A 13,151-nucleotide genomic window follows, 5' to 3' on the forward strand; every position below is an offset into this window, starting at 1 on the left:
GCCTCCAAACTAGTAAGGCCTGCCCAGAGTGCAACAAAAAGTAATAGGCAATGCGAAAAAAAACAATTTTAATTTACTTCCACTTCCTCGATTACATCCATGCATGGCACAGCAAAATTAAACTTCTGGAAACTGCTAATTGCAATTTGTACTTATTTATATAAAATTCCACATTTCTTATTGTGTGCTATTTTTTTTTATTTATTTAAAACTGTTCAGTCACTCTTTCATTCTTGACGTCATACACAAATGTTTTCTCTGCAATAAGAATGACACTGCACAGAGTATCTGCAGGCAAGGCATCGTGGAACTCGCATACAATCTTGATGTTGGTACGATCGTTGACCACAACCTTCTTCCTCTTAGATGTGTTGATGACGGTCATGGGTCTCCGTGCTTTGAATTCGCTGGGCGCGTAGTACACGTCCACGCTTCCCTCGGTCACGCGTTTGTAAGCCGTGTAAGCTTCGTAAAGTTTGAGGTAATCGTTTTTGGTCACGTCAAGGTTGTAATTCTCGCGCGGGAACACTTCGTTGCGTCCATTTTTGAGGTAAACGTTCTTGATCTTGCAGTCGTCGAACTTGCTGGAATCTTTTTCCTGATCGTTATCGCGTCCGGTCTGAAAAAGCACTACGACGAAATCTGGCATGTCGAACTGTATGTTGTTGAACTGCGTCGTCACGTCGAATTCCATGTGACTTCCCGACGCCACCTTCTGCACGCACTGGTAACCGTGAAAGTGAATCGGCACCTGCGGACTTTTCAAGATCTCCGCTTTGTACTTGAGGGCGTAGTTCGTTTCGTATTCCACCACCGGCATTCTCAATTCCATGCTTTGGATGACGCACTTGGCTGCTTCGGGTAGAGTGTTGGCTATCGGCGTGGTGCCGTCCGGACCCAAAGTAGCGTATCGCATCAGTGCGTCGTTGTCGTTGGCCGCTCTTCGAAACGTGATCCTCAGTCCTCCCTTCCACATGATCTCCTTGTAGTCCGAGAAGAAACCAGGCAGCAGACGCATGGGAAAGAGCACCGTGTGACTTTTCGTCGATATTTTGGTCCCGGCTTCGAATCCCCCGGCCTGGTAGTACGCTGCGTCCGTTTTGGATAATTTCAACGTTCCCACCGCCGTCGACGTGATGCCTGGATAATCTATTCTGTCGATGACGGTGTTGTGTTTCCTCACCTCCACCTGCGAGAACAGGTGAGGCACGAAGTTGTCCACGAGTATCAAGTTTGCTGCTGCAGGAAACGCGTCTCCATTTTCTTTCTTCACCACGTCGAATTGAAGGTAGAGGTCCGCTCTGTGAGGATGAATGAACCCATCGCCTACGTCCACGTCGTATTCGATCTCCCTGTTCGCCTCGTTCAGATTGGCAAACGTGCGACGGTTGGGAGGGAAAGATTGCAATTCGTAACTTTCGATTTGCTCCATTTTACATGTATGGTTATTTATTATACGTTGATCTCCACGATGGCCGTCGTAGTGGCACCTGCGAAATCCACCACGTCTCCTTTCTCGTTCGTCACCACCAACTCTATGTCGTCTATGCGGTTGCGACATACTGGAAAATAGATCGGCGAAGAGGGCGTGTAGATGATCGGTTCCATGAACTCGGAACTTGGTTTGAAAGTGGCTATGATTCCCGTCTGCTTGTGACTTCCTAACAATCCGTCCGAAGATTTCGTGATCATGCCTTCCGCCACGTTGCAGTGTACGTTCAGAGTCTCTATGGCCAAGAATTTAGGAATGTTGGTTGCTACGTGCTTGATGCCAGCTTCGAGTTTGGTGTCGTTCTCGAAACCTAAAAGTTCTCCCATGGTGCCCAGGTCCACGGTCTCCGTCGCGGATAGGATTTCCACTCTGTGCGTGACCGAATTTTGAGAAAGGTATGTGCCTTTGGGTAATTGAGCTTGCAAAGTGGAAAGATTGTATTGTCCTGGCGTGACGACGATGTGTTCGCTTCCGACGCAAATTTTGTTGTTGTGCTGCGTGACGTTAGGTATGAGGTACATGCTGTAGAATGCACGCAGAGCCACGGATTTAGGATAGACGATGTCGTCGTGCAGCGTGAGTTTCAAGATTGAAGATTCGCTCGTGAGATGGAACACGCCCATCCTAGTGATGCTGTTTGAGGTTCCACAATGCTTTCTGGAAATCCTCGATCGTAGGGTTATTTATTTTAGAGAGAAACGCGAGCACGGATAGGCAGAGATGGCCGCAGTTCACGTCTCCGAAATTTTGAATGCGTTCGTCGTTGTAGTATATAGAGGTTTTGTTCGTTTTCAGATAATGAATTAAATTTGTAGGTGGAACACCTCCGAAAGAATCGAAAACGAATGCTTTATCATCATTTTTGTGGTAACATATCCAATGCGTGCCTGGATTTTCTTGACCGTCCAAGTTGACTACTCCGCATTCTCTTCTTTTCACGATTGAAGGTAACGAGTCGGACATAAAAACTCCTCTGAAGTGTTTGATTTGTAACGGTCCGATCAGAGATTCAATATCTCGGTTGGTGAGTGCTTCTGTTTCTTTTTTTTAAACTTTCTCATCACGCCCTTCCCCCCTTTCTTCTCCATGGCCAGGTTGTGACGTTTCTGTTCTTCCAACTCGGCCTTGTTCTTCTTCGAGTCGATGACGGTTTTCGCGATGGCGGCACTTCCGCCGGCCAAACTTCCAACGGCCCCCAATGCTGCCAGGATGGCCGGGATGCTGAATATGAAACCTCCGATTTTTTGCTGTTTCCGCGAACGCTGCAATCTTTTCAATTGAGGTGTGCTGAGCAGCAATTTCATTCCATGTCCTTTCGACAAGCAAGAACGTTTCTTCTCGCGTTGTTTCTTGGTGAGTAACCCATCGAGGGCACCTAGATTTTTAAGATTGGAGTATGGTATCTGGTACACGACACCTTTGGGCTTCATGTTGATGCTCTATGTGTTATTTTCACGGTATGTTATTTATATATATATTCTGAGATTTTTTTTTGTGTAGTTTTTTTACGGTATGTTATTTATATATTTTCAAGGCCTCGCAGTCGTTACACAAATTCTATTACGTGCTTCGTTTTCTTGCCAAGAAGTTCCTTTGTCCCCTTGTACACGATTCGAGTTTTGTTCTCGATTAAAATAGATAGCTTCTCGTCGGATAACATGTTAGCGTATCGATCTGGTAAAAATAGACTGTATTGTGCGTTGAGCAACAGGCGTACCTTGGGACCATACTGGGTAGAAACGATTGAACCGGAAGTTATCGTGTAAGGTTTGTCGACTTCCAATTCCTGAATTTTTACATACTCGACTGACAAATTTAGCATTTGTTTTAATGCTTGGAGATCGCTCATTTTTTCAGTTGTCAGAGTGTTAGAGAGAAATTTAATTGCTTTTTTTTCACGATGTGTGTTATTTATATATACCGAAGATTATTTTTTTACGATGTGTGTTATTTATATATCAAGTTTTTTTTTACGGTATGTTATTTATATACCCCACCCCAATTTTTGTTTCGTGTTCATGGCGATGGTGGTACCCAGTGCGGCGACCCGTTCACCCAGCGATGCGTCTCTGCTCACGAACCTTTCGAAAGCTGCATGTTCCAATTTTTTGTCTGCTTCGTGACGTGCGTCCAGATCCGTCTGCGTGGTGTTGTAGGCGATGTCGTGATCTTTGCATGCCGCGTCCAACGGATTCACACCCTTGTCTCCTCTCTCCAATCTTTTCTCGAGTTTGGTGCCCGGTCCGCAGTACTGGTAGCCAGGTAGATGCATCTCGAAAGGTAACTTGTTGATGATGTCGTTCACGAGTCCCTTTCCTTCGGCCACGTTCCAGAATTTCGGAGGCAGCGTGTTGATGATTTTGATCAGGTAACCTATGCCCTTGTCGTCGTTCACGATGAAGTTGGAAAGTTTCGTGCTGATCATGTCCACGATGCCAACCTTCTCGTTGTAGAAATTACGGTTACCTGCATTCTCTTCGCCGGCTATCACCAACAATCGGTCCACGAGTTTCCTAACGTCGTCCACCCAAACGAATTCTTTGGGTAACGTGTTGTAGCGTTTGACGCCGCTGCCTGTTTTGACCTGGTTCCAAATCGGTTTGATGAGATTCCTGTACTTCTCGCCGCTGCTCGATTTCACCCTATTCTGCGAGGCGTCGTTGTTCTGGTACAAGGCATCCGTCATGATCAGAATTTCCTTGTAACTTTGGTAATCTTCGTCGGTGTAATCTTTCGGCTGCTTTTTGGCGACGAGTTCCCACAGTCCCACCGTACCCGGATACCTGTTCCAACTATCCTTGTCGCCTAAATTGACTTTAATGTCGTTGCCTTCGAAGGTCACCTTCGATTTCCCAATCTTCCACACCACACCGCCGCCTTCGTTGGTTTCCATGCTGGGATACAATCCGAACACTTCATCCTTGTCGAATTTCCCCGTGCTCAGGTAGTCTCGTGCCAAAGGTCCCAACTCGATTTTATCCGAAGACGACGTGCTGCCTATGGCTCGACGTCCTGCCGGTGCATCCTTCAGTTCGAACGGCGTCGAAGGAATGCTCGAAATGGGTGTGGGTACGGCGTAACTTTTAGCTGCGAGCGGTACGAGTTCATTAATCAAATTTTTATTTTGTTCCGTGACACTTTTAATTTCTTTACCTAGACTGCTGATGGCATCGATCACGGGTTGATCCTGACGTTTCTTCTCTTCGTAGAATCCGCGATTCTCGGATTTCCAACCTTTGAAGCGTTTCGCGAGGTAATCGCGAAGCTTGAGATTTTCGTCCTCGATTTTTCGTTTCGTCATGACGTTATTTATATACGTCGTTTCTCACAACGTTGCAACGTTTAGAAAGTCGTTGATTTTGTTTCTGTATTTTCCGTCGTTGGGTTTCCTCGTCATGTCGATCGTCACAAATCCGAAATCGTCACCGTTCCAGCAAGTAGAGCAGCCTTCCGAAAATTGATTGTAGTTCATGTCTCCGCCTACGTAGTCATCGTGCGCGTGCTTGAGGTTGGTGTGATCTTGACGAAACAAACATATGAAATTGGCGTTGTCGCGCACTAACTGTTTTGGAATTTTGGAAAACGTTTGAGCTAGGTAAAAACAATCCATTCCTTTGTGACGACCTTGCGTGAAAAAGTTGCGAATTTCATTTTGATTTTCCAGGATGGCGTCGTCGAACACAACGACTGAATTTTCACGACAATCGTCGAGTGGTTTTATTTCCGAGGCGAATGTTGCAATGTCCAGACCATCGTACAGTTTCATCAGTTGCTGGTATTTGGATTGCTCCAAACTTTTCGAGAACACGTACAGGTGCCTGTTCTTCCAATTTAACCAATTCGGTGCGAGGAGAAAATTGTCCACGAGCAGTGTCGTTTTCCCACACCCCGAAGGACCTACGATCAGACAGCGGATGCTGTCGGGAAGCAACTCGCCGTTCTTTTTCTTCGTTTGACTTTCCGGATCCGGTAGACGCTTCACCACGTTCCACGTACTCACAAGATCACTTCGTCCGCGTCGATCCAACTCTTTTCCGGAAGTCCCAGCCATTTGACAAACAGTTTGTCACCTTTCCTACGCAATACTTTCTCGATGAGGTACGTGTCGGGGTGTTTTGTTTTAGAGAGTTCCTTTTCGTAAAATCTTCCTTTCAAAATCTCGCCGCTACTATCTTTTATTATATACGTGTGTTGGTTTCCAGGTAGAACTCGAACCACCGTAAAAAGTTCCGTGCTCCAATTTTTTGTGAATCCCTTCTCGAAGGTGCGTTTGAATTTGCTGATCCTCACCTGGTCTCCAATTTTGTATTTAGCTTTTTTTGTCGTGGGAGTGTACTTTGGACAGTAAACGGTAGAAATTAAACGCTGCTCGTCAGATTTGGTAACGTCAGCTGGCTTCATGCCTATTGTTCTGTGTACTGTATCATTATAGGTGTCGACGAGTTCCGGCAGGATGTCGACCCATTTGTAATTTCCCCGAAGCGTGAATCGTTTCCACATGTGTGTTTTCAAGGTTCGATTGAATCTTTCCACGATGCTGGCTTTGATGTGACTGAAGCTCGAATAATGTCGAATGCCACGTTTTTGAATAAACTTTTGGAATACGGCGTTGTAAAATTCTTTACCGTTGTCTGTTTGCAGAAACCGTGGTCGTCTGCCACCGCTTTCGCGAAAAATTAATTTGAATGCTTCCGTGACGCACGTTCCTGTTTTCGCCTTCAAAGGTAGAGCCCATGCGAATTTCGAAAACGTGTCTATGACGGTGAGGAGGTACTTGTTGCCCTTGTTCAATTTATGCACGTTTTTCAAATTGCCGCTGCTCATCTCCACGAGGTCACTTTGCCAGAGGTCGTCGATGCCCTTGGTTACCACAGCCAAACGTTCGTAGTTGCGGCGTGCAGGTTTATGCAATTCTTCGACGATGGCCTGCCTAGACATTTTTTTAGAGATTACGTTTCAAGAGAAGCACCAGCGTGATGGGATTCAAAGAGGGTGGTACTTCGCTCGTGTTTTGAATGATCAGCTTATCGCCGGCACTCACGTCGAAAACGGTGAGATCTTCGTCTTCGTGTATTTCATATATGTTGCGCGTTTCGTTCCAACGTGCCAGAGGAATGTTTCCTGCTTTCTGGACACCACGATTCGATATCAAGGTCATGGTGGGAACGCTAGCTTTTCTACCGTGAGACCAGTACGAAAATTCGTTTATCTGAATCGTGCCATCGAGGAGAAACTTGTAGTACGGATGATAAGGATGCAACATGTACAGTTTGTTACCTTCGACGAACGTGGAGATTCTCTGTTGATTGGGCACGCTGTTGATTTCGATGGCTTGCAGAGAATGCAGTTTAGCGAATTTAGTGTCGACGCCGAGCAGATTACTGTGAACTTGTCCGAGTTTATTTTCGATGGGTAGCAAATGCTCGACTATGGTATCCGTTACGGCAGAAAACGACGGTTTGATTTTCACTTCCACGTTCAACTGCTTGTAGTTTTCGTTGAGTTCTTGCAACTTGGCACCGAAAGAGGCCAGCGTCGATTCCTGCGTGGATTCCAGCACTCCAACTTGATCTCTGATGTTGACGACGATGTTCTGAAGGTTCTCGACTTGATTCAATTTCGAGCTCTTCTCGGTAAGATCGTTCACGATGCTTCGCATCTCTGTAAACTGCGCGTGAAGGTCGGCGACGCTCTGCGAAGTGGGCAGCGTCGACACCAGCGAACTAATTTCGTCTCGAATCTGTTCCACGTTCGCCGTTTCCGTTTCTAGTCGTTTCAGCATTCGAGATATGTTTCTTTTCAAAGCGTGCAATTCTTTGGAGGTGGGGAGATTGGCCACTTTACTCTCGAGATCGCTCAATGAACTTTTGATGTCGCTCGAATCGGATAGTGCCGTCACCGCCGTTTTCAATTTTTCCAAATCTTCGCTCGAAGGCACGCTCGTCCGTAACGATTCCAAGTCACCCTGTATGTTGTCGAGTACGTGATGAAAATGAGCGAGATTCGTTTCGACGTTTAAATTTTCTAAATATTCGATTTTATGCTGAACCGTGCTCAACGTGTCTTGAATGCTCGTCAACGCTCTCGCTTCTGCGTGAATATTTTTAATTTCTTCGTTGATCAATTCCAAGGACGCCTGAAGCGTGGCGATGGTGGTTTGAATGTGTTCGAAATCTTGATAGGCCTCCAATTGAATTTTTATGTTCGCGACGCTTTTACCGATGACCTGCAGTTCGTCCGACGATGGTAGGTTCGTCATTGTATCTTCCAAAGTCTGCAACTTGGATTTAATTTCTTCCAACGTGCCGGTGAATTCTTCTTGTAATTTGGAAACGACGACATGCAAGCGTTCTGCGTCTATATCGTTCACGACGGTTTGAAGTTCGGAGAAATTTTTTTCTATTGCGGAAGTTCGTTCTTCGATTTCGAGTTTCAATTTTTCCAAATCTTCATTTTTCGATTGAAATTGCTGTAATTTGGCCAAATCATTTTGAAGCGAATCCACGCTCAACTGTATATTTTGAACGCTGTCGTAAGAAGGTACGTCGACATAATTTTTTATCAGCGTTTTCAGTTCGGAATCGATTTTCAGAATGGGGTCGAGACATTGCGTTTGCAGCGTAGCGATTTCCGACTCTAAACTTTTGTTTAAGGTCTCCTGCAAAGCAATCAAATCGGTCCTCAACTTCTTAACTCGAATGTCCAACATGAGAATCTCTTCTGCGTGGTCTACACGCTTGGTGTTGCCGAAAATGTCGTTAGGCATTTTGTTAACGGTTATTTATAATAGGATAGACGATTCGTAATTCTACAAAAAGAGGAATGAGTTTGTCGTAATCTCCGAGAAGTTCCACGTACAGGTAATCTCCTGCAGAAACATCGTACGTAATGTTAGAAAGCATCTTGTCGTGCTTGATTCGAAAAATATTCTTGCCGGTAGAAATTTTGATTTCGCCTGCGTTTTCCGGATTCACGGTGATTTGAAGTTTCCCGTCGATCGGAATTTCGTAGAAATATAAATTGTTATTAAAAACATAAAACATCTTGCCCACATCGTCATTCAGTTTCGTCCAAATGCTGTTGAGATGAACAATCAGTAAACCATTGAGTTTAGATAATACGGAAGGTAAGAGGTTATTAGAATTTGGTGGTGCAGTCTCCATGTTGATCTGTTTGCGGAAGCCAAAAAGATTCATTGTCTTTGTTAGTTATTTAAGAATACGGTCAAAGTTTTTTTGTAATGACACGCAAAGTTTTTTTTGTTTGCGTGCGTCACAATACAGGCACGCGCGCGCACGTGTGTGTGTGCGACACATTGTTCCCGAAAGAGGTTTACAAAAGTCACGATATATAAACATTTGGTCCCACAGTTGGAAAATTACGATAAGTTGCATTCAAAAGTTTCAAAATATCATATAGTAGAATTTTTGTAGAGTGGGTAGGCAACACCGACGAGCCTCAAATAATAATTCAAGACTCGTCGGTGTTACCAATTCCTATTTGTAGGTTAGCTTAGCCAGTGAAAGATCATATAGTGGAATTTTCTTCGGATGGGTTGGCAAAACCCAAACCTCAAAAAAGGAACATCCAATAAAATTGCCAAATATAAACAAAAGGCAATAGACCCCCCTCATAAAAGGCTACAGTAAACCCACAGTGTCGCCAACACTAGGCCCCCCAACAGTATTGCCAGACATAAAAAATACATGGACCCCTCAGGTCCTTTGATGAAAATTTACAGTGAAAAAACCCAATAAATTAACAACACTGTCAAAAAATCTACGGTAGTGTTGCCAGATGTAAACAGAGGACAATAAACCCCCCCCCCTCATAAAAGGCTACAGTGCCCCCCACAGTGTTGTCAACTCTGCCCTCAAAATATACATCATAAAAAGCTACAACAAGCGCCACAACCTTGGTGATTTTTTCGGGTAAGGAGTTGGTAACACTGCTCATGCCTTACAAGAAAAATCCATTAAGGCGATCGAGCTCCAAATGATGGTTCGAGCTCCAAATGATGGCCCAGTACCCGGCCACTAGGTCTACTTAATCTTCACCAAAATAAGGCGCACACTGGTAACTCTCTATCTGCACGTTGCTCACAGTACGTAAGGAAACGAAGTTCACGGACACAAAGCAATGATCACGCGAGAGTGTAGCGCGGAGATGCTCTCTCTATGAAATCCGGGTAAAAACTGTGTTTGGGATGGTAGCACCGCCTATATATAAGAGATTCGAATTCTTCCGTTGAACAGGACGCTCTAGTGGCTTGGCTTCGCTTTCTCAGGGGATGGAAATGACCTCTCTCCATTGTCTTGAAACGCGGTCAAGTGCGCGTCGTCGATCCTTGCAGGCTTGTGCTCCAGCTGGTTCTCCTGGTCATCCGTGAACATGGGTTCGAACGCCTGCTGCGACCCGAGCCCGGTAGCGGCGAAAATAATCTTTCCTTATCTCCGCGTTGGTGCAAATATGTCATGTTCTAGGCGGCGGCTGTCACTCAAGAAAAACTCGTCCCCAACTCCCGACGTCTGGCTCGGATACAAGTTTATTCACAAAAATAAAATCAAACCTCACACTTTCATGTTTGTGCATAAAATGAATCAATAAACAAAAAATAATTTATATCGAACTGCGTTTCACATGTCACAAGATACCGTGACAAATTTATGTGTCGAACGAGGATTTCTAAATGTGATAAGTCACTCATTAGCAATTGAATAATTCTGTACCTTTTTCCATACATAACTTGTTTATCAAAATTTATTCAGTTCGGTATTGTAGTGATTGTGATTCTTTCTTATTAGTACTTAGGACAAATATAAAGTTGATATTTCGCATACCGTATTGGTATTTGAAGATGACAGGTACGTATATAAAAATTGTAATGAAATAAAGAAAGGAACACTTCTGGAATTTCAATACAGAGCTAATTAAAACTATACTACACTCTCTAGCATATTAAACCCGAAGGTTTGTGGCTGCAGCAACACAAGCCTTCCATCTGTCCCTATCCGGGGCAAGATCAATCGAATCTTTCCAATCCTTACCATCAGGCCCATCTCAACGTTATCCCTCCATCTTCATCTTGGCCTTCCTACTGGTCTCTTACCATCAGGTTTCCCAACAAGAATCCTGTAAACTATTCTTTCCTCTGCCATTCGTGTCACATGGCTTTCCCATCTAAGTCGTCTTGATTAAATTATTCTAATAATAATTAAAAAGTCGAAATAATTTATTGTGTTGCTGGAGGAAGTAACGCTAAGATGATGTTTTTATTTGTTTATTTGGAGATTATTTTAACCATACCCTGACCGGGATTTATATGCGTATGTGGAGGCCCGGAGCTTACAGCACCAAGACCTCACTCAATTCCCCTCTACACAGTTTCAGTTATAACTTCTCGCCAAGTTACATGGTGTGGTTTGTTATTATATTTTTACCACATCCGAAGTACCTAATTTTTTTATTATGTGGTACTCTTCAAAGCAGTCTTTCCAAATGAAGGCCTGAAGCGACAGTCCTCAAGTTCATCTAACTTCTGATCTAGGCTAATCTTGATCATAACCTGCATAATTTTGAGCCTTCTAAGCTTACTAACTGCTTTTAATCATAGAAGTAGGTAATTTGATCACATTTTTTTTGTTTCAATAGCTCTAGTAATTAAAAAATTGGCTTTTTATGGGTTGATATTATGTGGTCATTTATAGCATAGGTAATATTCACAAGTAAAATATACATGTTATGAACACCAGAATACACTTATTTATTAAGTAATTCACATATCCCCAAGTATATGTACTTATTGAATTTGATTGGGTGCCCACCTCTGTCGCCGTTCCTGCCTCAATTACGCCTACTACTGTCTTGATGTTGAATCACACCAAGCTATCCCCAAACTCAACCAAGGACCTACCAACATCAGAATTTCAACTTCGAGCACTGACTAGTTCAAACCCAAATTTTGTGTATTTTTTTACTACTTTTGTCAGAAAATATTTACGCCGCCCCCACAAACTCCCAACTAAATTTTCTGGAGTTTCAATCAAGTTCACCCCCGAAATAAAATCATGAATACGCTACTGTTCAATGCTCTTCACTTGCCATTATTTATCACTGACTCGTTGCGAGCCGATGGCCTTAAGAGACAGTATCACGTTTCGAAAAATGACAAAATCCACGACAATGCAACGATAATTCCCAGTCTGGACTGACCATATATTTGTAAAAATCGTTCTGATAAAAAAAAATAGATATATTTGGACCTATGAAGAGTTTAAAAAGTACGTGCGCGCCTCCGTATGTGTGATTGTTTAAATTCAAAATTATAGGTGACACTAGTAGGAGATCTTTATTATAAGAGTTCTTTACCTTCCACTTACGAAAGTAATTTCTCAATATCGTTCAAAATCAATGAATATTTGCTTCATAAAGCAAAGGCTCTCTTTCGGTTATTTTAAGCCATTTTTCTACCTCTTGCGTTAATCGCGACGATTGTTATTTTTACTAAATAAGTTTTGCTGTTTTAGCTTTATTTGAAGCAGAAAAACGTTCAAATCGGTCCACTGGTTCTCGAGATAATGAGCTTTGAAGATATCTATACAAAGAAATTCAAGATTGTCTTGTATTTTAAGATGGCGACGGGTCAAAGCGAATGTATGAGTGGTCAAAATTTAATTTGGCGCTGCGGTCGCTCGAACGATTCCCGAGTACATGTACGAGTAATAAGATTGCTTTTATCTTAAAATAGAATGGAAACCCTCGCTTATTGATCATCTTCTCCGCTACCAAAAGTGCCAACGCGTTCTTGTATTTCAATCAGGGGGAATTTGCGACGGACGATCGTTCCTCAAGAGTGCCTAGCAACACTAATTGGAAGTCAAAATGTCCTCCGCCAGGAGCATCAAAGATTTGATGGATGAAATGCCTGGAATAATGTCGCGCATGCAGATTCCAGCGCTTAAGCTAACTTTAATATCGCAAGCATGCCAAGACACGGAAGATCAGAGAAGAGAGACTCTCCGAAAGTTGACTTTGAAGTCTCCGGTGGACACACAGCGTCTTGAAGGCAATTTGGCGAGTCCCAGGATTGATTTTGAGGCAGGAAACTGTGTCCACAACTTTCGGAGTTTTGCTCTCAAGACGGCAATCATTCCGCCGACATGATGTAAAGGGTAAATCTTTGCACAAGCTCGTTCTTTGCTTAGAGCCGCCCAAAGGGTCAAAAGACTGACCTTCTTCTTCCGAAGCTAAGTTCTCGGAACCGAGCCGCGCGGGATGGAAGCAAGGCGGTCGACAACAACGAACCTCTTGCAATATGAATGAATCTGTGTCAGCAATAACCCCTTTGGAATATGAATAATGGTTTCCGCAAACTTTGAATGAGAGAGACCTGTGGAGCATCCTGTCATAACGGGGAAGCGTGAAGCTTCGTTTTCTTTGATGCAAATATCAATTACCTTGTGTTTGTGTAATATTATTAGCACACAGAAAAAACGGATTTCTTTGAAACAACAAAACACGTTTAGTTAAGCTTTTTGGCAACCATAAAAAAAGTCACTAAATTTGGTGATTTTGAGTGAAGTTTTTAGTAACTAAGCATCGTTACTTAAAGAAGTTAAGCTTTTTGGCAACCATAAAAAGTCACTAAATTTGGTGATTT

Source organism: Lepisma saccharinum, chromosome 1 (genome assembly GCF_977018435.1).
Source record: "Lepisma saccharinum chromosome 1, izLepSacc3.1, whole genome shotgun sequence".
In the NCBI taxonomy this organism is placed as follows: domain Eukaryota; kingdom Metazoa; phylum Arthropoda; class Insecta; order Zygentoma; family Lepismatidae; genus Lepisma; species Lepisma saccharinum.